The 25624-nt window shown below is 38.8% G+C and overlaps 1 protein-coding gene across 3 annotated transcripts in view; it reads right to left on the bottom strand.

Moving 5' to 3' along the window:
* LRRC4C (leucine rich repeat containing 4C) overlaps positions 1–22151 on the bottom strand; it is a 1194683-nt gene extending 1172532 nt beyond the window's left edge. For all 3 annotated transcript variants that reach the window (XM_060606420.3, XM_060606418.3, XM_060606419.3), the window contains exon 1: positions 21331–22151. The gene's annotated coding sequence lies outside the window, so the exon portion shown is untranslated. The remainder of the gene's footprint in view (positions 1–21330) is intronic.
* Between the last annotated feature and the right edge of the window lie 3473 nt (positions 22152–25624).

Here is a 25624-nt window from a genome sequence, read left to right as displayed (position 1 = left end):
TTTTCAAGACTACTTGATATGCATGACGGAAGAAACTCAACATCAGAGCTTCATGGGAATGGAGACTCCTGTCAGCTGTATTTGATAAGGTTTTTCCAGGACTGCTGCTGAATGTGCTAAGGGAATCTGAGTTCTTTGAGCAGAACCAAGCATCCTGGATGAGGGACTGAGGCTCAAACTCACTTTCCTTTCCAGCCTTTATGTTTTCTTTGTGTTGGTCTTACAGACTAACGTGGAAGAGTGATCACTAGAAGGCAAGGTCGCTGAGAAAGATATAGGACTAGGAAACTACAACTACCTCTGGAGAAGAGTCCTACAGACATCTTCATACTGGGACCATCCAGGACCCTGAAACATAGTTGACCATGGTGGGAGATACGGCTGACTGGCCACCATAATGTTATTTCTAAGTTTATTCTTCCTTCCCACCGCTCATGCTTTTTTTCTCAGCCCCCATTCTAGGTAGGGATGGCCACCTGCAATCTGTCCTCACTCAGAGACTTAAGCTGGGAATCTTCAGTTTCTGCCAAGTAAAAAATAGATAGAATTTGACGTGTATCTTTCGCCTACATTTTTATGCCTTGAATGTAGACAAGATGAGAACCTCAGCATTCGCCTGGCAACCACAAGATAAATACCAACAGAATCCCAAGCCTAGACACTATTAAGTAACAGAATCATGACCTATAATTTCTGGACTCCTTAAATGGGAAAAAGTAAAATCCCATTAATTTAGGCTTCTGGAGTCAGATTACTATTATTTGTAACCAAGGGTTATATTAACTGGTCCAAACATGTTCTGCCCTCAGAAATAAAAACAACTTAAATTAAAAAAAAATTAGGAAAGTAAAATAAAATTTCATAATGCAACCATTATTAGCATTTCAGTATACAGGCATACCTTGGAGATTGTGGTTCCACCACCAAAAGCAAATACAGCAATAGGGTCAAATGAATTTTTTGTTTCCCAGTGCATATAAAAGTTATATATATATATATATATACATATATATATGTATATATATATATATATATACGTATACATATATATATGTATATATATATATACGTATATATATATGTATACATATATATATATATATATACGTATATATATATATGTGAGATAGCATTATGTATTTAAAAACAATGTACATCTTTATTTAAATATTTTATTGCTAAAAATGCTAACCATTTGAGCTTTCAGCAAGTTAACGTTTTGCTGATGGAAAGTCCTCCCTCAATGTTGATGGCTGCTGGCTGGTGAAGGTTGGGGTGTCTGTGGCAATTTCTTAAAATAAGACAACAGTGAAGTTTTCCACAGTGACTCGTCCTTTCATGAACAATTTCTCTTTGTTAGCATTTTACCTATGGTAGAACCACTTTCAAAATCGAAGTCTCAAACCCTGCAGCTGTTTTATTAACTAAGTTAACATAATAATCCAAATCATCCATGGTCATTTCAACAATCTTCACAGCATCTTCACAAAAGAAGAATCCATCTTACAAAGCCACCATTGGGGAGCCTCGGTGGGTCAGTAGGTTGAGTGTCTGACTTTGGCTCAGGTCATGATCTCACAGTTCGTGAGTTCAAGTCCCACATCTGTGCTGACAGCACAGAGCCCACTTTGGATCCTCTGTCTCCCTCTCTCTCTGCCCTCCCCTGATCATTCTCTCTCAAACATAAAAATAAAACATTTAAAAAAAGAAAAGAAAAATAAGCGAGTTTCTTTGCTCACCCCTAAGAAGCAACTCCTCGTGTTAATATTTTATCAGGGGTTTAAGCAATTCAGTCTCATCTTCAGGCTCCACTTCTAGTTCTATTGCTATTTCCACCATACCTGCAGATACTGCCTCCCCTGAAGCCTTGAACCCTTCAAGGTCATCCATGAAGGGTTCGAATCAATTTCTTCCAACCTCCTGTTAATATTTATATTTTGACCTCTACCATGAATTATGAATGTTCTTAATGGCATCTAAAATGATGAATCCTTTCCAGAAAGTTTTCAATTTACTTTGCCCAGGTCCATCAGAGGAACCACTATCTATAGCATCTACTGCCTTATGAAATAGATTTCTTAAGTAATAAGACTTCAAAGTCAAAATTACTTCATGATCCATGGGTTAGAGAATGGATGTTGTGTTAGCAGGCATGAAAACACATGAATTTCAGTGTACATTTCCATCAGGTGGAAATGATGGACCAGGTGCATTGTCCGTGAGCAATAATATTGTGAAAGGATTTTTTTTTCCTGAGTGGAAGTTCTCAACAGTGGGCTTTGGAGTTTCAGTAAACCATGTTATAAACAAATGTGCTGTCATCCAGGCTTTGCAGTTCCATTTACAGAACACAGGCAGAGTAGATTTAGTATAATTCTTAAGGGCCATAGGACTTTTAAAAATGGTAAATGAGTATTGGCTTCAACTTAAAGCCACCAGATGCACTAGCCCCTAACAAGAGAGTCAAGTGGTCTTTTGAAGCTTTGAAGCCAGCCACTGACTGCTCTCTGTTAAAGTCTTAGGTGGCATCTTCTTCCAAGAGAAGGATATTTCATCTGCATCGAAAATCCACTGTTTAGTGTAGTCACCTTCATGAATTATTTTAGCCACGACTTCTGGATAAGCTGCTACCGCTCCCACGTCAGCACTTGCTGCTTCTCCCTGAACTTTTATATTCTGGAGATGGCTTCTTGTCTTAAATCTCATGAACCAAACCTCTGCTAGCTTCAAAATTTTCTTTGGGAGCTTCAACTCTCTCAGCCTTCATAGGCTCCAAGAGAGTCAGGCCTTGCTCTGGATTAGGCTTTGGTTTAAGAGAAGGTTGTGGCTCTTTTGAGCTTCTTTCAGACCACTAAATCATTCTTCGTATCAGCAAGAAGGCTGTTTCTCTTTCTTAATATTCACATGTTTGTGGGAGTGGCACTTCTAATTACCTTCAAGAACTTTCCCTTTGCATCCACAATTTGGTGAACTACTTGACACAGAGCTCTAGCTTTCTGCCTATCTCAGCTTCAGGTAGGCCCTCCTCACTAAGCTTTGTCATTTCTAACTTTTGATTCAAAGTGCGAGGCATGCAATTCTTTCTCTTGTGCACTTAGAGGCCATTGCAGGGTTATTAATTAGCCTAATTTCAATACTGTGGTGTCTCAGGAAATAGGGAAGCCTGAGGACAAGGAGAGAGACAGGAGAACAGCCAGTCCATGGAGCAGTCAGAACACACATAACATTTATCTATTAAGTTTGCCATCTTATGTGGGTATACTTCATGGCACCAAAACCAACATAGTAACAAAGATCACTGATCACAGGTCACAATGTAATAATGAAAAAGTCTGAAATATTAAGAATTACCCAAATGTGACAGACACAAAAAGTGCACAAATGCTGTTGGGAAAATGGTGCTCATCAACTTGTCCAACACAAGGCTGCCACACACCTTCAACTTGTTAAAAACAAAGTACAGTGAAACCTTGGATTGAGAGTAACTTGTTCCGCAAGTGTTCTGCAAGACGAGCAAACATTTCTAATAAATCTTAACTGGGGAAACAAGCAGTGTCTTGCAATATAAGTAGTACGTGATGCTGAACATCACATGATCACAAGTGAGCCAATGATTCTTCTCTCTCTCTCTCTCTCTCTCTCGCACACGTGCTACAGGATTATGGGTGATCAGCTCCCATGCTCAGATGCTCAGTCTCAGGACACGGTGTCTGGCAGAAATCAGTGATTTTTCGGAACATTGGAAGGTGCCCACAACTGGCCCTAGTGTATTTTTTGTCACTTCCAAGAACCTATGGGCAGGCCTTTGCTTTTCCATACAAGAGTAAGCTTAGGAATGCTTTGCTTCATTCTAGGTCAGGCTGCCTGCAGATATAGACCCTTTCCTCTGCTGCTTTATTGCCAGTTACAATAAATACAGTATATGACAAGGGTTTATTAATACTGTACTGTTGTCAACATCCATTAGTGATAGTGAAAGTTGTCCTACACAATAACCGTCCTCTCTCTCATCTCCCTTATACCAGCCATGAAGATTTTCACAGGGAAATACAGGTTTATTTGTTTACCTTTCTTTATATTTTGTATTTTTTATTATTTTATATTATATTACAGTATTATAGTCATTTTTATATGAACATCTTGGGGTATGGAATGAATCACCTGAGTTTCCATTATTTCTTATGGGGAAATTCATTTTGATATACAAGCGCTTTGGATTACAAGCATGTTTCCATAACGAATGATGCTCGCACTCCAAGGTTTTCCTGTATAGTGTCTGTGAAGTATAATAAAGTGAAGCACAATAAAATGAGGTGTGCATGCCTGTTTTCTTTATATAGTTGTCATTATACAAAGTTTTCCAGGTTGTAAATTTTAGTAGCTGCCTTATCTCCACGCATAATTATTTTACCCATATCTTTTTGTTTGACAAATTGGTTGATGACATTTTTTTTACTGTTACAATTTTATTAGCATATTTCTGTACATTGCATTTTTTATATTTATTTAGGATAGATTTCCAGAAAGGGATCAAAGCAAATGAACAATTCTATGACCTACAATAAAGTCAGGTTGCTTTTGAAAAGCGTTATATGAATATACACAGCTACCAACAACACATGAATATATCACGTTTATTTACATTTTTTCTAAACCAATATAAACATTAAGAGACAATTATGAATATCATAGAAACAACATTATTTTTAAGTGGTGATGTTTGTTCAAGACTTTCTTGGACATTTTTCTCTTTGCTGCCTCATTCTTGCTACAAAACCACCCATTAAATTTGTATACTGTATAATCTGAAAAAGTTAATCTTCAAAATGCTACGCAACAATTATAATACCTTACATATACACAACATTCTGCATTGCAGAAGATGCTTTTGAGACAGGTATGATCCCTATGCCACAAAAGAATGAAGCTGCTTTCAGAAGTTGCAAGCTCAGAGACTTGCCCTAAGTTGTAGAGCTAGGAAATGGAAGGACTCAGGATTCTAATTTCAAGTCCATGGCTCTTATTTTTCCATATGCCTTATTTTTCATTCAATATAGGTGCTAAGGAAACCTCACACTATTAACCCTGACTTGTATGATGAATCCTAAGAAGCATTAACAAAGGCCTAGGAGAAACCAATTAGTGGAAAGAAACAAATTTCACCAGTGAGTCTATATTTTATATCACCTTTTCCTTTGTTCTGAGTATACATTATGGACACTTGTAAGTACAATGTGAAACACAACATAGGAAAGTTAAGAAAAACCTCAGAGCAGAGTCTTAGGAGTGGAGCAAAAGTAAATTCCATACACAGGAGAGAATTTTGTAAACCCTAATGCTACTGAATATTTACAAAAAACAGGCCAGGAGCTAAAAGAACATAGGGGCTTTGAAAAGAAAAAGGTAGGAATAATGACTAATGCCTCTATACAGTAGTTCCTTGGTCGTCCTGTAGACTAGCCACTGACCCAGGACTGCTATATACTGGAAGATGAACTCCATGATCTTCTAGGTTACAAGTATTAGTGAGTGTGTGCCAGTTAGTCTCTGTTCACCAAATCATTTATGAAGACAGAAATGGGCTACGTAAGCCTGAGTACAACAATCAAGTAATGTAATGAGATTTTAGAGGAGAAAAAAATTAAGTCTAGTAATGGAAGGAAGACACTAAAATTGGGACATTTTGTTGGTACAGGGCAAGGAATCTAAGTTAACTTTTATCCCTCCCACTTAGATCTGGCAAGAAGCTGTACCTCAGGTATATAAACTCTGCCTCAGGAGTAGCAGAAATTAAGATTTAACACGCAACCTTAGTTCACCATGTCTATTTCTTCACATGTTCTAAGAAGATGCTGTGCAAGGAAAATACTTTATATCACCCAAGAAATACCTTATGAGGCATTAAAGGGAAAATTCCTCTTCCCTGGGGCTTACTCCCTTGACAGCTTAATTCTGAATAAATTGACCATAAAAGCAAATCAGGACCCCATGTCACCACACAAAGGACTTTCTGAAACAAGATAGACACCCCACATGAGGCAAGTGTTTTTCAATATCTAGAAAACAATGTTCTGTTCTTGCAAGAAGGCTTCCATACACATAGTACAGGAGAATTCCTACTACCAATTAGGAGAAGGGCTAACGTTAAATGGAGTGAGAGAGGGAAAAAAATGAAAAAAAAAAAAAAAAAAAAAAAAAAACAGAAAGAGATAAAGTGGAGGCCCTGGAGCTGGTCTCATAGTCCTGGATGGAAGTAGGAGATCTCATGCAATAAAAAAGGTCCTGGGAGTAGAAGTCACGATACACGTTTCGATTTTGCGTTCTCCAGTTGTATGACATTGAAACCATCACTTAATCTTTTTACCCTTAGTATTCCCATATGTAAAATGGGAAAATAACACCCTTCTCAGACGGTTACTGGGAGAATTAAATGTGAACATGTAAATAAACATACAAATTATTATCACAAGGTCCAAGGAGGGTAACTTTTTTTCCTTCAAATAAAAACCCGAGTGGAAGAAGGAATCCATAACATAGGAGTATGAATGAGTAACTGTGTGTGTGTGTGTAAAACTTAATACCCTAGAGGTGTGGAGGAAATTTATTTCCTCTCTATATTGAACCTGTTCATAATAAATATTACATTATTTTCAATGAGTATGCTTGACACATAGTCGGTTCTAAATGTTTGCTGAATAATGACTCAAAAGCAGTAAAAAATGAAGCTGAATGAATGCCAAGCTGCTAATTAGCAAAATCTAGACTTTTTATATCAGCAACACTGCAGTTGAAGAGATCCATATTCACAGAAGAGAGCTATACCACTAGGTTACCAGGTTACTCTTTTTCAAAAAGACACAGAAAGTCAACAACTTCAGAAACTCACAAATCACTCCCACCCCAACTTAAATCTTAAGAAATTAATAACACCTGTCTAGTGGTAATTCTGTTCCGGTAAACTGCTGCTGTGTAATAAATCATCCCAATACAGAGACTTAGACATTTCTTCTATCTAACCACTCTCTGTATTGGATGGGCTCTTTCTCTGCTTCTGGCTTCCTCAGTTCACTTACACAACTGCATTTAGCTGGAGAAGAAGCTGAGCTTGAAGGCCTGAGGTGGCCTCCCTCACACGTCTGGCAGCCATGCTGGCTTTCGAAGACACAACACAGGGAAAAGGGAGAGAGTGATGGGTCTTCTGTATATACTCCAGCTAGATGGGCTTCCTTTCATGGGAGAAAAATGGAAGCTACAGGCTTCCTAATGCCTATCCCTGTAAGTTAGAATGCCATTCCTCTTACATTCTATCAAAGCAAGTCACAAAGGTAGTCTAGTTTCAAGGAGTAACAAAACAGACTCTACTTCTTCATGGGAGTCACAGAGAAAAAGGCCATACGTACCAGGATACATGGACTTTGTGACCATGTTTTTATCGTTATTACAGAAAAAGGACAAATGTAGCCCCATTTCCTCACCAAGAAGGCTAGAAGCATGTATCTGCTAGGCTGTATGCACCAGAAGATGGTCTGTGTTAAATTTAGTAAGTCCTAGTATAGAGTAAAGCACAAAGAATTCTAAAGCCACAAAACTAAAACTAAGGCAAAACTGACAGCACATTGACCATCTAATCAAAGCCCAGGAACAAGGAAAAGTTTAGAAACACAGAAAAGAATGCAGGCAATTAGAGCAGGCCATTATTTTAATTATGAAGATCTGGGCTTACAAGCCATAATTTTAGCAGAAAGCCTGCTGTGAATATGACCATATGTTTGGTAGACTGTAAGTGCCTTTGAAACATGACACTTATTTTCTCAAATCCCAGCTCAGACATTTATTAGATGCATCCTCACTGTCAATTTACTTATCTTCTCTAAGCCTCAGTTTCCCTATCTGTATATGAAAAGTGATTACATTATTGCCTGTACTAAGAGTTACACAAGATATATGTACATCCCTGTCACTGATAAACAATATTCAGTAAGTGGTGGAAATAAATGGAATAGGCAACTATGCAATTACTGGATTTCTACTTCTAAATTGTATTAAAGTCTATTTTGATACTATTAAAACTCCATGAAAAATAATCTAGATTTAAATGGGGTATTGTTCTTTGAGCTCTCAAACACTGAGATTTTATAATCGCAAGGAGGTTGGTAGATAACTTGTTTTTTTATTTTTGTCTTCAAAATAAGTTTATTGAGAGAATCTGGAAAGCAGGGCCCTTCTCCCTGAGAATATGTGAAGAATGACTTCTAAGAAAAATTTAGAAAAAAGTACTGTAACCAAGAACACTCCAAGGTGATAATACCTATTGATGTGTTCAGGATGGGAATGCAATCCTCAAAGCATATAATAAAACTTAACTAAATGTAGAACCACAGTCTACTTTAGTATAATAGTGTAACTGTAACACAAAATTCAAACTCAGTAGAAACATAAAACTTTTTTGGGGAACCTCCAAACAATGAGCTTCCATTCATTGTTCTCTGTTGTAAGACCTGAGATAATTGGAGGGGAGGCAATGGAACTGAGCAGTCCATATATACACATAGATCCATATTGTACACATTTTTGCAGATTTCAGAATAATGTTAACAACTTTACCTATTGTAATGTGTGTGTGCATGTGAGTGTGGTGTGTACTACCATCTTTTAGGCTTCCGTGAAGTTTTGTCTTTCCTTTATATCAGCTTTGCTTCCTTAGTAGTCATTTTCTCTAAGTTACTCCTTTGCTAATTGGGCAAATGTGATAATTTGTAATGGGTCTCCAACTCATTAGTGTAATTTAGTCAGGTTGTACGGTATTTCACCAGACACACCAACCAGGCTCCCGCACACATCTGTTTTTCAAGCTCTATTTCATAAGCATCCACAATATTTCTGCTTTAAAATTGAGAAATGATTGCTCCTTAATCAGCTATTTGTTATACTGAGCTATATAAATATATGCAGTGTCATCCATAAATAATTTTAGGGTAGAACATAGTAACAATTAACATTTGCATAGAGCTTTAAAGTTTACAAAGCTTTTTCTTATATATCCAAATACAAAATCCCATGCATTCCCCTCTGAAAGAAGGGACCACTTATTTTTTAAATGACTTCGAAGGCAGCATACGACAACATTTCTAGACATAGATACTTGCTTTATCCAGATCTCTGCTATGTGATCTTGGCCATTTATTTAACCTCTCTTAGCTTAAATGTTTCCTTCTTTAAAATATTTTTTTAAAATTTTTTCAATGTTTATTCATTTTTGAGAGAGCTAGAAAGAGACAGAGAAAAAGAGAGAGAGAGAGAGAGACAGAGCATGAGTGGGGGAGGGGCAGAGAGAGGGAGACCCATAATCCAAAGCAGGCTCTAGACTCTGAGTTGTCAGCACAGAGCCTGATGTGGGGCTCGAACCCATGGACCACGAGATCATGACCTGAGCCAAAGTTGTATGCTTAACCAACTGAGCCACCCAGGTGCCCCAAATGTTTCCTTCTTTGAAATTTATTTTTATTTATTTTAAGAGAGAGAGAGAAAGCGAGAGCAAGCACGTGGGGGAGGGGCAGAGGGAGAGAAAGAGCCTCTCTCCAAGTAGGCTCCACACCATCAGCACAGAGCATGAACAGTGAGATCATGACCTGAGCCAAAATCCAGAGTCAAATGCTTAACTGACTGAGCCACCCAGGTGCCCCAAATGTTTCCTTCTTTGAAATGTGTGTAATATCTACTTCAGTTGCTTTCTTGGGGGAAGGAGGGGGAGTCGAATTTTTGAAAATGAATATAAAGTTCTAAATGCATAGTAAATGCTTAATAAATGCTGGCTGTTATCATGGTCCCAATCTGGCAAGGTAAGAACATCATCCTTTTTAAAAGACACTTACATTAAATGCCAGAAAAAAGGAGATCGTTGGCAAATGTGTAACTAGGATTTTCAGGTTGGGAAGATTCAGAGTCATTATGCAAAGGCAGCATCTGCTCCCCATGCCCAGCAAGGGGGCTGGAGGGTTGAACATTGCTTACAATATCGCAAGCTGGGGCAAGTGGAAGCAATGCCTTTTAATGTGAAGCCCTAGGTTGCTTAAAACTGTGGAACTGTGCAAATGGAATACTACGTGGCAATGAGAAAAAATGAAATATGGCCTTTTGTAGCAACATGGATGGAACTGGAGAGTGTGATGCTAAGTGAAATAAGCCATACAGAGAAAGACAGATACCATATGGTTTCACTCTTATGTGGATCCTGAGAAACATAACAGAAACCCATGGGGGATGGGAAGGAAAAAAAAAAAAAAAAAAAAAAAAAAAAAAAAAAAAAAAGAGGTTAGAGTGGGAGAGAGCCAAAGCATTAGAGACTGTTAAAAACTGAGAACAAACTGAGGGTTGATGGGGGGTGGGAGGGAGGGCAGGGTGGGAGGGAGGGCAGGGTGGGTGATGGGTATTGAGGAGGGCACCTTTTGGGATGAGCACTGGGTGTTGTATGGAAACCAATTTGACAGTAAATTTCATATATTAAAAAATAAAAAAAAAATAAAAAATAAAAAAAAAAAAAAAACTGTGGAACTGTGCAGAATAAAGACTAGAACAAAGAATACAGGTTTGTAAGTAGAGACATTACCAAAAAGGAGGAAGGCCTGAGATAGATGCTGGAACACTTGGATCTGGAGATGAGATATATTTAAAAAGTTGGAGAGAGGAAGCAGGAAATTGGGAAGTCCTAGCAAGCCAGTAGGTAGGAGGTCTGAGTCAATGTCAGAAACAGGAGCTGTTGCTGAACAGGACTTTCTTGCATCTTCTGTGGCCTCCACTTGGCAAGAAGACTAGGGGAACACGAGACAAGAGTAGGGAAAGATTTCCTTATGCTGTGGACGCTCAAATCACTAACAACTATGGGAGGTGGTGAAGGTGAGTAAAACAGATATCGCGGAAGGCAGGTTTTTCTGGAGCAGTACCCAAACCTCAGATAGAGATGAAATTAGCTTTTTTCCCATTTTTAAATTTCCTATCTCTGCTCTCATTAGGGGGGAGAATCAAGGGGTTATTTAACCACAAGCCTGACAGGTGACTCTGTACTGTCCCCATAGAGATTAAAAGTAATGACCAAAGAATCAATTTGATTAGTGGCTTTCTCTTGGCAAAACCCTCTGCTGTTTTGTATTGTTTTGTTTTGTTTTTTATTCCTTCTTGCCTCCACTCCCTCCCAGTAAATGGCATGGTCAGAATTAGAGTGGACTAGCTTCAAACTGGTCAGCCTTTTGCTTCTCCTGGATCCTTACCTTAGATCCAGGCCCTAAGCCAAGAAAAATGGCATCCTATGAAACTGCCTGGCAAATTTCTGAGTTTACTGTTGTGGAAGGATCAGCCCTCTGGCTTGAGAGAAAGAAATAGCCATCTACTGCAGCAGAATGAAGTCTCTCTTCTATCTCTAAGAATTCCAAACTAACAAACTGGGCTGACGTCTGGAAGGTCAGAGAACATACTTTCCTCTATCAACTCTTCATGCTTATGTTAAGTGCCATTCCATTCTGAGCTGGCAGTTCACAGACATGTTTCTCTCTAGAACATACCATTAGAGAAGTCAGGACCATCTGTCTGTCCGACAGACCATCTGTATAAAGCACTAGCTCCCCTTCCAGAAAATAGAAAAGGGACATACTCAGATCTCAACAGGGAAGAGAAAGTAAGGATGCCAGATAGGAATCTTTGCATTTATCTTTGTTTCCAAGCTCTCTTTTTGGCGATCACTGGAGAAAAAATTCCAGGAAAATTAAGGTTAAAAAAAAAAAAAGTTACACCAAACAGTTTTCACCTAAAAGAGTAAAGAACAATTCGAAACTCAGGAAGGGAAAATACAGAACACTGTATGGCTTTCAGGGTTTACAAGGATAAAGATCATAATGGGAGGAACCAAGTCACCTGGGCTCTGCAGCCAGAGCCATCTAGGCACACATCATACACGACATGTGACTGTTTACCTGAGCAAATCACAACTTGTCTGAGGTTGAGGTTCCTCATCTGTACCGTGAGAATCATCATAGTTCCTTTTCACAACTGAAGTTCCCAGCATACCACCTGGAATATCACAATGTTAAATACATGATAGCTACGGGGTTAATTTTGTGATTCTTTTTTTCTAGGCTTTCTATGGGACCCACCCCAAATCTTTATTCTTATCTACCAAATACTTGTTGATGACATTTTCTTCCCCTATTCACACTAAAGCCCTCATCTCTTCCATTTCTCTTCAGAAAAACTGGATTTAGTCCTAAACATAATGTAGAGCAAGTTTCTTCCTTAATCTTCCCCATCACAAAGTCCCCAGTGATAACTTTATTCTGTAAATAATTCATATTGACTCCATTTTTTGGTTCTGAATGCCATGCTGCGTTGTTTAGCAAGTTAATTTCTCTTTTGCTAATATAACATTAGCAATAGTATATAAACATATTTGAGGGGAAAAACATCATTTGTTTACAACTCTGTGTTCCACACTATACTCGATGGAATAGTGAAGCTAGTAGGTGTTCAAAAACACATCAATAGGGGCGCCTGGGTGGCTCAGTTGGTTGGGCACCCGGTTCTGGCTCAGGTCATGATCTCATGGTTTGTGAGTTCAAGCCCCACATCGAGCTCTGTGCTGGATGGCTCGGGACCTGGAGCCTGCTTCAGATTCTGTGTCTCCCTCTCTCTCTACCCCTTGTCCCCTCTCTCTCTCTCTCTCTCTCTCTCTCTCAAAAGTGAACATTAAACAAAAAAGAAAGAAAGAAAATGAAACATATGGACAAATGATACCACTGAAATGGACACATAAGCACAAAGATATTATCCTCAAGAGCATTCATAGACAATGCTGATTTACTCAAGCAAAAGCGATCTTAATATAGATCTATGCCATACTTCTGAGATTCAGGAATAGAAAAAAGATATATATATATCAGTCAAATTATATATATATATATATATATATATATATATATATATTCAGTCAAATGAGTCTTGGGGAAAAAAACATGTGCCAGATAGGAAAAATAGAATTCCGCTTACTGAAAGCTTAGAAAAAATGCATGAGTGCCTATTGTGACGGCAGAAATAAAAATCCAACTTGAAGGGGCAAACACACATCCAGCAAAATCATGGCAGTAAGGCAAGATAGGTCAAAGAAGAAAGGGATAAAGGAGGTAGCATCCACCAGATGAGCACAAGAAGAACTCAGCCGTCTGTGAACCAGATAGACTCTGGTTCATTAAAGTATTTGCAATCAAGGGACACTCAGAAAAACTTAAAACTACTTACATATATATATGCTCTTATTTGGGGCACTGGAATCAGAACAGGTTAGTTGATAAAGTGTTTCATATTTATTATATTCCACGCTCTTTGGTAGAGGAAAGATCCTGAGCAAAAGTCACATATAAACATGACTTTCCTTTAGAAGAGTGTGAGTGCAATTTTTTCCTTGTGTGTACCTATCTCCTTAGTGTGTTTATCACTATACATAGGGAACGTCTCCAACAGGAAAAAAGTTAGCACATTCAGCCACTGTTTTTATTACTAATCACTCAGTCATTTTCAGGCACAACTTCACCTTTACTAAAGTGATTGTTCAAATTGTTTGCACTTCATACTTATTTTACTGTTATGCAAACATTTGTCTCAATTTGTATAAAAAACTTTTCTTTACTGAAACAGTTCTTCCACATTAAGCATCTGCAAGGTTCCTGGCATGTATGATCAAAAGTTTTAATTCCAATCATACTTTTCCCAAAAAGTATACCCTGAACCATTGTGTACATACTTGGTCCTTGCTTCTGGGACTTATCACGCAAATCACGAAGATAAAGATCAAGCTGTCCTACATAAAGAATTTAAATCTCCTATCCTGGAATGGCTTACCAAACACAGAGAATTCTGGTTTCCTCATATATACAAAAAGGAGTATCTAGAACACCAAAAACTGATTTAAAATATATATATATATATCTACACTTCATACAAAAGCTAGAGAAATTTTACAGGGATGAGAAAAGAGGCAGAGTTGAAATTTTCTTTGTTTCTTTTATAGCATAAAGTCAAAGGAAGATGGTTACCTCCTCTCTTTATCAAGAAAGCTTTCAAAATGTGACCCTTTTTCCTGTTTACAGATAAGCGTTGTGCTACGTTCCCAAGTTCACGGCATTTTTAGGATTGAACGATAAAAAAAAATTCCTTAGCACATGAAATTCTGACTTGGCTCTCTGTTTCTCTAGTCTCCTTGAATGCCCTGAGCCAAATCACTCTTTTTCCGTCAGCATGTCCCTCACTGACATCAATATCTAAAAGATAATTTTCCTCCTCTCGCTCATATTTTTATGGCCAGACAGACATGGATATTCATGTTTCTGTTCACTCATGTGAGGTAACAATTTGTATAACCTCTGGCACTGCGGAGTACAAGGTTTATACACAAACAGATATTCCTAAATTATCATATTAATACTACTAATTATTATAATTTTTAAAATATATCATAATATTTATTTAATGTTAATTTATTTTGAGAGAAAGAGCACAGGAGTAACAGAGAGAGGAAGGGAAAAAAAGAAAAGCCCTAGCAGGCTCCTTACTGTCAGAGCAGAGCCCAACATGGGGCTCAAACCTAAAAACAGGGAGATCATGACCTGAGCGGAAGTCAAGAGTTGGATGCTTAAGTGACTAAGCTACCCAGGCATCCCTATTATTTATCTTTTATTGAACAGAACCAAATCCCAATTCTCAGTCCCTTTTGAGTATTACTTTTCTTAATCTTTTTACAACAACCACGCAAGGAAAGGAAAAAGGTACCAAAGAAATCCATACAAAGTTACATAGAGAGACACTTAGGGACACTACCCATAAAGTACATTCTGCAAATATTGTCCACTGCTACTTAGGATTTAATGTTACAGAGCAGACTGTCATTTCTTTGTCCCACAACCCGTAACTGTAATTACTTTTGCCAATATGCTACATGATACCAAACATTCCTGTGAGATTTACTTAATTGTCAAAGTTGGGCTCTACCTCAAAAGCATTAAGGACTTACTGCTACCTGGAACCCACTGGTTCAGGAGGTGACCCTTCAGAGGTCCCTTAGAGACAGAGACTACATCTTTCCACTGATAGAATGAGTCCTGTTATGGCAACAAGATTATTTGATTTGCATTTAGAGAAGCCTTGCTCTGGACTCTCCATATTCAAGGATTAATGTGAAGAAACATTGGGTTTACAACCTAAAGATTTTTTTAAAACATGGTATATATAGAATATATATCCTTATGAATACATAGAAGAGACATACATGAGCTTTGAAGTTGGTCTGAATATTGGACAAAGGAGTGAATCACCTTTTTGTTGCATCTGTAATATGGGAATGTTACCTTACCTTTGTTTTGAAAGTGTAAATAATACAGCCTGCGACATAGCACAGCGTCTGGCACTTAGAACACATTTGATGACTATGAGAGGATTCGTTATAATTTATGACACCATCTTATTGTGTGTATCTGCAGTATATTACTCAGGTAAGTTAGTTCAGTACACTTCTCTAACCACAAATCCTGAGGCTCAAGTCTGTGGTTGAGACGTATAAACTTGCATTTATTATTTTCACCACTTGGCATGCCTCTTCCCTTTCTTACTCTACTAGATTTGGATTTTAAGAAACCAGTCTTACACTGAAGGGAACATGGTTCTTGTCTTCCTTCTCGGCAAGCCATAAAATCAGCTCCATCCATTCATTGTAAGGACAGAAAAACCCACAATCTGAAGGACAAAACCCTGCTCCTTTCTTGCCTAGGGAAAGGCTGACTGTGCAGAACAGAAATACCTGGGCCAAGTGGTATCAGCCGTGCAGAGTTAGCAAAGCAGAATTGAACTCATCACTGACAGCTCAGTTCAGCTACAACAGGAACAAGGATTTTTACATCTTTTGCAATATGTTCTTGAACTAAATAAAGGTCATACACAATGACATAGCTCCACATAGGTCATCTTCTTGCAGAGGAATCTTAATCCTATTTAACTATGAAGTCCAAATTCCAGGGGACAGCCTGGAAACTGCAGCATGCCCCATCCAAATGCAGGAATTGCAGCAAAGAAGCATGAGCAGAGAGAGGCCTACATCCCCCACAGCGGTGATCACAGTGCTTGTACCTGGTAGGTGTTTAATAAATATGCATCCTTTCATTGACTGTGAACAAAACGAGATGTTAGATAAAGAGCAATGTTAACACCACTTGCTGACATGTGAACTGTGTTTCTGCAACCACATATGGATGGGTGCACAGGATTCTCGCTACTTACATTCAGTATCATTTTGGAAGTTCTGAGCGTAAGTGAGGTGACATCTGGAAAGGGCACTTTGGTTGCTCTGAGAAAGGATCTGATGAAATCATGGTACATGAAATGAGCTAATTTACAGAAATACAACTTTCTCTCTCCCGTGGTGCTTAGCTCTCAGATTACATTTGGGGCTTTTGCCTACCGACATAAATTACATAAATACATTAAATTAGAGTGGTCTTCCTAATTCTTAAGCCAGATGAAGGGGGGAAAATATATGTGAAACTATAGTTTCAGTTTTGTGTTAAGAATTTTGCCAAGTACTATGACAGCTGACCTTCAACAAGATAGGTTTGAACAGTGTGGATCTGCTTCTTACGTGGATGTCTTACAGTGCAGTGAACATATCTTCCCTTTGATTTTCTTAAAAAGATTTTTTCTCTAGCTTACTTTGTTGTAAGAATACAATATAGAATACATACTACAAAATATGTTAATTGACTATGTTATCAGTAAGGCTTCTGGTCAACAGATAGTAAGCTGTAAGTTTTGGATGAGTCAAAAGTTACAGGAGATTTTCTACTGCCTGGAGGCTGGCACCCCTAACCCGTATATTGTTCAAGGGTCAAGTACATATACACTCATCTATTCACTCACACAGAGGCCCATTGAATGATTGATTATCCCCATTTTACAGATTGGATAACTGAGGTTCTGAGAGATTAGGTATCCAACCCAAGTCCAACTTCAAAGCCAATGCCCAACACTACCATATTTTCTTGTCATAAGGATCTCTAACTGAGCCCTTTAATTCTGGTCTATCTATCCCGCAAAGATAATTCATTGCGATCCTACTGATACAATTTCCAAGTTTAACTCAAATTCTAGTCAACAGCCTTATTGTGGAATAGAGTTTTCTAGACTCCACAAACCCTATAATGATCTGTGTAGTCCCCCAAAAAGGTCTAGATGTCCAAGTCTTTCCTGCCCTCTCTGGATATCCAATGACAATGGATTGAGATCATCACATTTTCTATTTTTCATGAATCTGAAGCTGCACCTCCAATAGGAGGTATAATTGCTTGCAAGTAATTGAGCATGTGTATACGTGCTCATTTGCACAGGCACTCACACATACACAAACCTGCAACCAAGAGTGTGCCACAGAAATTACTGAGATGAGGTATAGTCAACACATTTGTGAAACACCCAAATTTTAATACCACAAATATTGATCACCATTATGAAGTTCTGCTTAATTTGAAAATCATATTGAAGAAACTATTTTGTAAAGTCTTAAACCATATATGAAGTCATCATTACCATAGTACATTACATTTCCATAGCAGTGTAATAACAGATCATTTTATATTTAAATATTTATTTAAATTTATACTTAAATATATTTATATCTATAATACTTCATCATAATCCCAATGACACACTATAAGGATGCTTATTCCTAAACAGGAAGAATGATCAGAGTTCTGAGACTTTCAGTGACTTACTGACCATCAAGTGCACCATCAATGCTTGACTGACACCTAAGTCTCAAACGTTCTCCTGATTCTAACCCCTGTCTCCACCCAACCCCACTTTTACCGGTGACAGTATACTGAGTAGTCCCAAATGGGGATTCAGATAAATTGAGTGAATTGATTTAGTCCATTGCAAAGCCCCTATTCTACCTTCACTTTAATTAATCCATCTCTTCCTTTGCAATTTAACAGGGGACCGGGAGAAGTTCTCAGGGGTTGAAGAACAATAGCAAGACTATACAAACATGCATCTGTCGTGAGAGCCTGGATCTTCTTCATCCCAAGAGTCTGCATTTTCTGCTGTAGGCTGATGCTCCAGTCTATTAGCATTAGCCCCAGTGTCAGCATCAGTTTGTGGAGCTAACACACAGCTCCAGGCTGTTGTAATGACTCAGCAATCAAAACTTCAAGTTCAGTTCGCCTGGTCTTCACCCACCTTCAGGGCCCAAGCTACAAGAGCTCCCTTTCGCTCTTCAATTTACGGGGTGATCTTTCTGGCTTCCTTTAAAGGTTCTCAGTGGCTGACTTTCCAGCTGTCAGCTCTGCTAGTTACAGAAGGAAAGAGCCATTCATGTGTTAAGTGCCCTAGGTCTTAGAAACACAAGGAAGAATGTTGGGCCTGGCTGGTTCACTTGAGCCAAGACCCAAAGAGAGGCTGGATAACTGACTGGAACTAAATAGAGAAGGAATTGGAATTTCCTTTATTCGCCCCCAGATAAACTCAAGGCATTCTCTACCAATGAATTCTTTTTAAAAAATTAACTCTGCATATATTCCTTCTTCCAGGAAGTCCAACCTTTTGTCAACTGACTTATTACCTGTACTGAAACAAAAAGTTCTCTCCCTCCCTTTTCTTCTTTGAACTCACTAAGCAAGAAAACAAACCCCATTAAACTAAAAACAAACAAACAACAAACCTAACAAAAACAAAAACCACTCTGATCACAAAACAAATCCAGAAAAGACAAAAGAAAGCCATGTATCTGGAGCCTGTTCTGATAGAAAGCTGTTTACCTTTACTCTGACCTAAGCTAATAAAGATGCAAAGTTACAACTGCTCAAACACCACCAGGAAACCCTGACATACCAGGGAGAGGCTTTACTCACTGCAGAAGCTGTAATCAGAAAACCCTGAGTTGGCTTGCACCCCATTTCTATTATTAGCTTAAAATAAGTGATAATGAAAGTGTTGCTATTGCTAGAAGATTCACTCATTACAATTATTAAATCTCAAATACACAAAAGCCAAGATGTTATCCTGATTATTTTTTAGATGGTGTTGAGAATAATCTTCAACCGGTTTTTGAACCAATACCACAACTCTAAATATGCCCACCCTGGGTGAGAATGTGAATGGGAGGGGGAAAAGTCAGAATTAAATAGCCTCAATAACAAGAGGCACTTATTTGCCAACTTCCAGAACGGCATTTTCGAAGGGCTCCTCTTCATTCAGAACAGTCCCCTCACAAAATAGAAGGTGTAATATACTGTCCCTCTGCATCTGGTACTGGTAACCAAAAGCTGCGTGTTCACGAAGAGCTGCCGATGTAAGGAATGGTGATGATCCAGGCAGAGTGTGGGGAACTCCAAACCCCCTCCAGGAGCATCAGGGCTCTGTACACTCTTCAGAACAGTACCCTGTGTTTCTGGTGTATGTACCACATTCGCCTTCAGGTTTCACGAGTCCCAGGTTGTTTGAGCCACAAAGAAAATGAAATTTTATCTGGAGTTTCTCCTAGGTTTCAATCATTTAAAAATGAAAAAAAAAACCCTTTCTGATAAAAGAAATGTAACTGGAATCTAGGAGTAACAGATGAAAATATCCAGAGCAGAAATAGTTGACAAGAATGACAGATTATAAATTATACTGATAAGAGACAGTCTTCCCATAGTATCTTTACCAAGAGCAGAGTGGAGGAAGGGTCAGCTGGGGTAGGGGGCATCTTATAACAGCTGCCATTCCTTAAATGGTTTCTCTAATACCACTTTGCAAAACCATCAGATAGAAGGGATAGTCCATGGTAATACCAGGGTATAATCTCATCTAAGTTTTTTTTTTCTTTTTAGTCCTGAACTGGGGGGGGGGGGGGGGGGGGGGGGGGATCCTTCTTAGAGAAAACAGTCTTAATGTTTCAAGTATGACATCTGACATCCCTCAACTTGGATGCCCCAGTACATCTTTGACCCCCAATGGTCTCTGAACAAAGCTCATGTTACAATTTGCATCATCTCCCTCTCTATACAGAGACATCCACACTTAGCAAAACACCTATGTGTGCTCTCCTCTGCCTAGTTAACGTACTGTCAGCTCTTTCATGAAAATGTTCACAGTAACAGTTCAAGTTGGCCAACATTCCATGAAATATCACCGTTCCTTTTAGGATAAACCATCCACATATATAGGCTGAGGAAGACTGAAGCTCTATTGCTTCTATCTGGGGGGGTCTCAGCATTTTAGAAATATATTTACAAGTGATTCTCACTTCTAGGGAGAAGCTAAGAGATGCCAGTACACAGATAAAAATACCTACAGATACAGGAACACAGATGCTAACACAGTGAAAGGCTATTTTGCTTTAATTAAGTAACCTCTGGATGGAAATAGGTAAAATACTATCTGCATTTCACTTTGAAGGAAAGGGAAAGAAAAAAGAAAAAAGAGGCACAGCTAACCACCAGGAAACACTAAAGGGATGCCTGAGTTAGGCAAGATGTGAGACTAAAGTCACCTGAATTCCTGATGCTGCCTGCTTGCTTTTACAGCCAAGAGTAGACAATTAAGAGCAATTTGCAACTGCACTCCCTTCTCTAGGGACCATGTAGGGTAAGGGGATGTTCCAAAATGAGAGACACTAGTCTTCATCAGGGGACAGAGCATTCAGAAAGGTTAATGAGATACAATCGCAACAGAATCAGCGCAAAAAAGGAGGTTCAAAATACTAAACAATTTCCACTTTGTTCTCATTTGTTCCAATTAAGAGCTGTTGAAACAGCTTCTCTGTATTCCACACATTCGCTCCTCTCCAGAGCAGATTTAACTATTCCAGAAAAAAATAAGGGCTTTGGGGGGAAAAAGTCTACTATTAAGTTATCATAAAGTCCAGATTACACCCCCAACCCCCACCCTCAGTCTCTGAGCAGACACACTTTTGCCTCTTACTCAGAGCCTCTGCCACTAGCGATTCTCATTTTTCCCCTCAAATTTAGAGAGTATTTCAGGGAGGGAGAAGGCTGGATCCCCCCCCCCCCCCCAGATTTCATAGAAGCAGAATTCACTGTGAAAATGTTAAATAAATAAAAGGAAGAGGGCTGGGGGATGGTTATACAAATGGAAATAATCTCCTTGGCATGAAAATAGCCCCAAAATGCCACACACTGAGTTCTTCTGAGCATTACAGGCTCTGAAAAGCACTTATAAACTGCATATGGATTTCCAAAAACAAACAGGAAAGCACAAACATTGCAAGAAACCAAGGACTAAGATCTAAGGAGTCCCGTGACTTACCTTCTTTTACGGATCCTCAAAGTTCACCAAGGAAAATTTAAAATCCTCTAGCTTATCTTGCACTACTCTATTTTCTTCTTCTTTGTTTTTTTTTTTTTTAAGTCACATAGAGGAAAAATAATCAGTTTTCAAAGGTTCCATTTATCTGATCTTCCAGCACCAGCAAAAAACGTGTCCAAGAGACTCCGCCAAAAAGTAAGCCAAAAACTCATCAAAGGCAAAAAGAGAAAGGGGGGGAGTGGGGGGAGGAAGGGGATGGTGAAGGCTGGGGGCTACAGACTGAGTCCAAGTGCCCAGAGAATATTTTCACGCTGTTGAAATCTCCTACTGTACGATATACCTGCTTTGGTTGTCACACAGACGCACACACATTCACGGACACTCACACATCTCATACAAAAAGCAGGCACCCACACTCACAAACACACACAAACACACGCGCTCACACACACACCAGTGTAATGAAAACTGTCAGTAGTAACCTCCAATAGCTGCTGTGTGCTGCAGATAATTCGGCTCACTGTTACCTTCCCAGATCGGTGTAGGATCAAAAGAACATCCAAAATCAGGGGGTGGGGGGGGGGCCAGGACAAGGTAGATGCCGGATCCCTCTCCCCCAGGCAGATTCATCAAGCCAGGAGCGGGTCAATCAGCAGAGGTGTCTGCTTGCAGGGTGCCCCGGATTATGGCAAGGTTATTAATCTTGATGCGCTGCCTCCCCCACCCCCAGCATTCGGCAGCCTGCATTGAGATGATTGCCAGAGCTGTGTCTGTCCCTGTTCCACTGCATTTTGCTCAGCCCTCTGATGCTGCAAGTGAGACACAGTGGAGGCAAGAATACTAATAAGGTGGTTAGCTACAGTTTCTTCAAGGCAGTCGGCATGCAGTATACAGTAAATGTGTACTTCCCAGTGCTCTGTGTGTGTGCCTGGGTGTCTGCAGGGAGGGCAGTGAATCCATCTCCGGCCAGAAGACAAGATTGTTTGTAACCTGCCTGGAAGGACTAGATCATCAGAATCATCACTGTCCTGCAATGGCATGGTCTATGACAGTATTATGTTTGGAATAAAAATAAGCAGGGGGGGGGGGGAAACGGGGGGGGGGGGTGGGATAATAGTCCAGAAGCCTAGAGCTGACATTTGAAAGAGAGAGGAAAAAAAAAAAAACGTCCAGGGAGACAAATTAGGTTTATAAATAGGCTCCGAGGAGACCAAGGCAAAATTTTAACATGCTGCTGCCCTGGTTGTTAAATGGAAATACAAAGCAATTTCAAAAACCAGCTCCAGCCTATAAATCTTGGAACTGGCAACAAGTATCTGAATTTGACTGATGGGACAGAGGATAAATGGATTCTTGGTAATATAAAAAGTTTGCTCGTGCGTTCTGCTCTGTAGCCATGCACTGGTCTGTGCGGGGATCTAGGTACAGTTCATTCATTATCAATATGGATTTAGAGTCTACCCCTTCAGTTTTATTCTAATGTACAGTTTTTATCACATAGCTATCATATTGTGGAGAATGTCTGAGTGGCAATGTCTTTAGAAGGATTGGTTGACAACTGTCAATAGTAAATATTACTCTATGTAATATTCTTACATGGAAGGAGTTTGAGGTTTTCAGGGTGAAAACATGTATGATATCTGTTTTAGTACCAAGCAATGAAAGAAAAAAATAAGAATATGCCAAGTGAATAATTCCTCAGCCTCCACAGGACTCATATTTCTATGATTGGGTCTCATAATACAATACCTCTTCTTTAGTCAAGTATAATCACTAAGTCCCTTCAGGTGATTTAAATTGGTATTATCTGAATATGTAAGTACTGGACAGTTGGAGAAGGCAGATAAGGACAAATTATGGAACACTGCAATACCAGGAATTGTCAGCAGATGTCACAAAAGAGGACATAGGTAAAAGAATTCTACCAACAACTGCAAACATTTAATCTAATTTAACAAGCAGATTTTAATCAAATTTATAAAATGAATTCTGAAATACTAAATTTTTATGAAATTTAAAAGTTCAAATAAGAATGTGGAAGGAAACTTGCATTTCCCCCAAATGTCACTCTCAAATCACCAATTTACAAATTCTAGATGACCTGTTATTGATATTAAAAAGAAAAAATATCCTATGCCACGAATATCAGTGATTTTTTATTCCATAAGATATATCATTTAAATATCTTCTTGTTTGTAATACAGCAACTACTAGATTAAACTTTAAAACAGATAGGTAGGACAAAGTAATTTGGCAATGAAATTCAATATAAAATGTTTAAGGTTTCCATCTAAAACACTAACTCTGTTTCACCTTGATCATATCTATTAAAAAATTTTAAAGTAATTATTCACGTTTGGGAGTTGGACATTATTCATAAACACAGCATATAGACAAAATACATAAAGAATCAAGAATGATCAACAATCCCACTTATGTTACAGCATCAAAGGTTTTAAAAATCTAGCGTATGTATCATTTTTGTCTTTATTTAGTTAAATGCAATTTATTAGTATGCACCAAATCCTAGTCTTAATTAGCTCAGATGCCAATAAAAGTTAGTGTTAAAAGTTTGGGCATTGGAGTCCAGAAGAACTGGGTTCAAATTTCAGTTCTTCCTTATAGCCGTTAGCCTCCACAGCTGTCTCCCTTATCCCTTTCTCTTCCTTGTTTTCCTTTCACTTGCAAGCAGGACATTATTCCATACCTAATAGGATTATTGTGAGGAATGGAATGAATTAATATTTATTATGTGCTTGGCATATTTCCTGACACATAGTAAGCGATTTAGAAGTACTACATGGGTCTTATAAACAAAGTAGATGTTTGTTTCTCACCATGTTAGCTCTGTCTTTGCTAGCCACAGGTAAAACAAGTAGAATCATTTAATCAATTATTTTGACAGTGAGATGTTTGTTTTTAAATTTATTTTTACAAATAGTTTTTGTAAACTGAAGTCGAGTAACTTTGGACCCCTTTTTAAAGTTTATTATACACACAAATACATTTTCGCAAGTATCTCTGTGCTCCTAGACTCACTAAAACAGAGACTCATTTTCTTGATTAATTGTCTGAGATCACTTTGACTCAAACAGAATATTTGAAAGAAAATCTGATAGCAGCTTACTGCTTCCCATCAAGACTTGCTATGAATCCAACAGTACCACCAAGCACTAACATGAAAACGCTTAACGATGCAAGAAAAGACCCCAGGAAATGGGGATAGTTCCTAAATCAGCAATTCCATGACACATTCCATCACAGTAGCATCGCAACTCAGATCATTTATTTTTTTAATGTTTATTAAAATTTTTGAGAGAGAGACAGTGAGATCCAGGGAGAGGCAGAAAGAGACAAAGGGAGACAGAATCTGAAGCAGGCTCCAGGCTCTGAGCTGTCAGCACAGAGCCTGATGCGGGGTTCGAACTCACGAACCGTGAGATCATCACCTGAACCAAAGTTGGACGCTTAACTGACTGAGCCACCCAGGCGTCCCAACAACTCAGATCATTTTTAAATGGGTATCGAGATACTGAATTTTATCAGTTATTATGTATTCAATAAATATTTGTGGTAGAAAATGAATACCCAGAATGTGAACCCTGTTCTTTTAAATCCTCAGGAGTTTCCCCCCTAAAACCTCAAACTGGCCTCCGAATAGGAACACAGAGGGAAAAGAGAGACTGAAGAAAGAGGCAGGCCACTCCAATGGCCTCCTCCAACAACCACAGGGCATCAGTTACATGAACATTTTTCTGGATCTCTTAAAGAAATGTGTCAGATAAAAAAAATAAAGGAGTTATAAAACTAAACAGCTCACTGTGTGCCCATTGCTCATCATACAGCATCCTGAAAATCTAGAATAGCTTGGATATTTATACTAAAGTTGAAGAAAAGTTTCTTCGAAGTCTGATTTGTTCCAATTTGTGCCCTCCCTCACTCTGAGAAAGCTCAGTCCCAGCAATGGTCCCTAGTCCTAACCTGAAAGGTGGTGTATTACGGGGAAATGACAAATGGTATGTTTGAATTGCAGGACAGCAGGGTACCTGTGAACTCTTCCCTTGACACTGCAAGAAAAGACTTCTTTCTCAGAAGATGTCAGTATTTAGGGCATCTGGGTGGCTCAGTCAGGTAAGCGCCCGACTTCCCCTCAGGTCATGATCTCAGGCTCATGGGTTTGAACCCCACGTCAAGCTCTGTGCTGACAGTTCAGAGCCTGGAGCCTGCTTCAGATTCTGCGTCTCCCTCTCTCTCTGCCCTTCCCCCGCTCATGCTCTGTCTCTCTCTCTCAAAA

The sequence above is a fragment of the Panthera onca genome, chromosome D1 (assembly GCF_046562875.1).
Source record: "Panthera onca isolate mPanOnc1 chromosome D1, mPanOnc1 haplotype 2, whole genome shotgun sequence".
Taxonomy (NCBI): Eukaryota; Metazoa; Chordata; class Mammalia; order Carnivora; family Felidae; genus Panthera; species Panthera onca.
The sequence above is the reverse complement of the archived record's forward strand: the minus strand, read 5'-3'. Positions and strand labels throughout refer to the sequence as shown.